Below are 4,460 nucleotides of genomic sequence, written 5' to 3'. Positions count from 1 at the left end.
AAAAAAAACCTGTGCTGAAACAAGAAAAATAATATAAATAATATATTAATACATTTTTCGATTTTCACGGAAAAAATTATGTTGCTCCTTAGTGCAAAGATTTTGCAAAATTCTCATGTTATATAAAATTCTTTAATTTTGTATATTACAAATCAAGACTAACTAAAGCTAATTATAATATTTTAAAAGTAATAAACAAAGCTGCTACTCACAAAGAAGTATTTTCATAAATTTCATAGATATACACACATATAGCTTACAATTATTTAATCTGCGTTTATAAAGAGATTGCTTGTGTGCATATACAAGAATGATTTTCTTTTTATCTAACGTTATAAAGTGCACCATGTACTTTCAACAAGATTTATCCTTGAAATTTGTCTTACATGAGAGTTGCATACTGACGGTTTTTTCTTTCGAATACTATTAAAGATAGTAATTAATGATCGGATTTCTTGCTCAAACGGGTTATTTTATTCTTGAAGATAATCTAGAATAAAGTCATCGTGTATAGCTAAGAAATCATGTATGCCTACGTATTCTTGCGTTAGATTTTCCTTGGATACGTTTTAATTATGTCAGAAATGACACTATCGCCATTTTCCTGAGCACGTAACGTACGCGTATATGCATTCATAATCGCATGCAAATAAACATTGTGATTTTTATATATGTTCGTGACATAAATTCTTGTAAAACTTGTATGTGTAACTTTGCGTAAACAGTTCAGTTAAAAGAAAATTCCAATACACATTGGAAGTTGAGACAAAATTATTAAAACACTGCGTTTTTTGTGTTTACAAGAGCACTTATCAAGGCAAATATGGCGGAGAAATCTTTGTATAATTCTTATATATTTTTCATGTTCTTAATGATGATCAGATTTCAAAAGATAATTTTTTAATTATCGCTGTTCACAATTGAGAGCCCGGATCAAAGAACTCGCCCAGCGCTCGAAATCCTGTAAAAGTATTGGCCATACGTCTGAGCATAAAAAATTTTGAAAGTCGCAAAATTAATTTTTTTTTAAATATAGGCTTATAGAGAATGACGAGACGAAACTTTTTTCTATTTGCAGTTTTTTTGTTCGATGCTTATTGTTAATAATAAAAATAAAAAACTGAAAAATTTTTATCCCCCAATTCAATAAGATTTTAAGATATAAATCGTCGTAATTTGGCCAAATTTTGTTGATATTGTTTGAAATTTGGTATACGCATGCAGTATAGTCTAGCGATGCCTACAAAACAATAAAGAAACTGAAAATCGCCTATTGTTTCATAATAATTAATTACAAATTGAGGCCAGTCGGTAACCACGTTTTTTTAGTTTCGCCGACAAAAAGTATCGAGGGAACTTGAAATTTGAAACAACCTCCAGTGAGATATTTGTCCCTCACTATTGAAGGAAGGTTTTTGGAAATTTTTAGATCGGTTCATTGAAAATTTGCGGAAATATGCATTTTATAAGAACATGCAACGACGCCAATGATAGCTCTGTGAGCGCTGAGCATCATCAGGCAGCGTACTCGCCGTTCGGCTTTCCAGGACTCGATTTTATAATGATTTTTTAATGGTTATACATTTGAACAATTGCCCACTCCCCACGAAATATCGAAATGATGAGTTCGATGTGACAGTTATTTTGATAATTTGATGGTTATCTTGATTTTATAATTATCAAAGTGACATAATAAATGCGCGCGCCTGTATTATTCCAGTCATATAAAATTATATATATTATTAGATCTTTTCATAACTGATTATATATATTTACATCTGATCAATTATACCATTTTTTCTCGGGCGCCCAGCCTATCGCCGAATGCAAGCGCGCGGCGAGATACAACCGCGCAGCGATCATGGTCGTTAGCAGGGTCGGATTTTTGCATAAGCAATGTAAGCAATTGCTTAGGGCCCCGCGCCAGCAGGGTCTCAAAGGTTCCATACAACTAATTTCATACGAGTATTAAGTTGACGGAAAAAATTAAAAAGGCCCTCTTTAAAGCCAGTGCTTAGGAGCCCTCTACGATTTAAATCTGGCTCTGGTCGTTAGGCGCGCGGGAAGTTGTTTACTACAAGCGGCAAAACTGATATATGATGATCTGCCGTTTTTTTTATTATATCTCGCCGCGCGCTTGCATTCGGCGGTAGGCTGGGCGGATATCCACTTTATTATTTGAACTAAATTAAATATTATTTAGAGTAAGTAATAACAATTAATTAAGCTTTGTTCTTATTGAAATAACTTACCAGAAGATGTGACAAGTTCTGTTTTCAATGCTGGTTTAAAAATTTTATAAAGTAAACTTTTCTCGAAGCATTGATTTTGCCGGACAGCCTAAAACATAAAATTAAAATCTAGTTTATTATGTTTTAGCAACTTACGAGTTCGGTACAACGGGCAGGCAGAGACGCGCAACGTATAATGAGACCGTCAAGTGTTTACTATCGTCTCATGACGCATTGCACGCCCCTGCCTGTCCGTTGTATCGGACTCGTAAGTAGCAAACTATTTTCAATTATAACTCGAAAACTAAGCTTCGGACAAAATTTTGTAAAAGGAAAAATTGTCTCAGAATTCGCTCAAGAATATGGCATTGCAAAGACATCAGGTTATTTTGAATCACCCTGTATATATGCACTCTGACGAGTGAAAGTGGTAGAAGTATTTATAGTAACAAACAAGGATTAGAGGAAGAAGAGTTGTTTGATTGAATTTACGCAGAATGAACCGGGAGTATATGCATTCTTATTTATTATAAATTTATATTTATGTTATAAATAGCCGGCATTAAGATTCATGTTGCATAGCTTATTCTATGACGTTTAAATTTTAATTTTGAATTTTGTGACATTTTAATTTTTAATTCTTTTTATATTCTACAAGGTTTACAAATGTTACTGTAAGGTAACGGGCGTACTATACAGGGTGTCCGGTAATTGCTGAATCATTTCTCGGATGCAGGTAGAGAGGATTAAACCGAGTAGAAAGGTCCTCTACTGTTTTGCGATTTTCGCAATAATTAATGCGAAATTAATTAAAGAAGATCGGCCAATTTGCATGAGTCTAAGCGCGCAACGAGAAGAAACAACCCACTGTTATGTGGTCGCTAGGACGCAAGGATCTAGCGTTACGCACCGCTCGTATGTGTCGTTGTTCTTTGTAGAGCACTCCTCCCAACGCTTCGTCGCGCGCCAAGTAATCAAATAACAATGGTTTATACCGCCACGGGTCTCTTCTCGCCGCGCTCTTAAACTCGCACAAATTGGCCGATATTTTTAAATTAATTCCTCAATAATTATTGCAAAAATCGCAAAACAGTAGAGAACCTTTCTACTCGGTTTAATCCGCTTTACCTGCATCTACCTGAGAAATGATTCAGCAATTACCGGACACCCTGTATAGTACGCCCGTCCTGAACCAGTTATTTACAAATGTTACCTTATGGTAAGCCTTATGGAATATAAAAAGAATTAAAAATTAAAATGTCACAAAATTAAAAATTAAAATTTAAACGTCATAAAATAAGCTATGCAACATGAACCTTAATGCCGGCTATTTATAACATAAATATAAATTGAATATAAATAGCCTACCGCCGAATGCAAGCGCGGCGAGATATAATAAAAAAAACGGCAGATCATCATATATCAGAGCGGGGTTTGCCGCTTGTAGTAAACAACTTCCCGCGCGCCTAACGACCAGAGCCAGATTTAAATCGTAGAGGGCTCCTAAGCACTGGCTTTAAAGAGGGCCTTTTTAATTTTTTCCGTCAACTTAATACTCGTATGAAATTAGTTGTATGGAACCTTTGAGACCCTGCTGGCGCGGGGCCCTAAGCAATTGCTTACATTGCTTATGCAAAAATCCGACCCTGCTAACGACCATGATCGCTGCGCGGTTGTATCTCGCCGCGCGCTTGCATTCGGCGATAGGCTGGGCGCCCGAGAAAAAATGGTATAATTGATCAGATGTAAATATATATAATCAGTTATGAAAAGATCTAATAATATATATAATTTTATACGACTGGAATAATACAGGCGCGCGCATTTATTATGTCACTTTGATAATTATAAAATCAAGATAACCATCAAATTGCCAAAATAACTGTCACATCGAACTCATCATTTCGATATTTCGTGGGGAGTGGGCGATTGTTCAAATGTATAACCATTAAAAAATCATTATAAAATCGAGTCCTGGAAAGTCGAACGGCGAGTACGCTGCCTGATGGTGCTCAGCGCTCACAGAGCTATCATTGGCATCGTTGCATGTTTTCTTATAAAATGCATATTTCCGCAAATTTTCAATAAACCGATCTGAAAATTTCCAGAAACCTTCCTTCAGTAGTGAGGAACAAATGTCTCATTGGAGATTGTTTCAAATTTCAAGTTCCCTCGATACTTTTTGTCGGCGAAACTAAAAAAACGTGGTTACCGACTGGCCTCAATTTG

The sequence above is a fragment of the Linepithema humile genome, chromosome 5 (genome assembly GCF_040581485.1).
Source record: "Linepithema humile isolate Giens D197 chromosome 5, Lhum_UNIL_v1.0, whole genome shotgun sequence".
Classification (NCBI taxonomy): Eukaryota; Metazoa; Arthropoda; class Insecta; order Hymenoptera; family Formicidae; genus Linepithema; species Linepithema humile.
Note: the sequence above shows the minus strand (reverse complement) of the source record.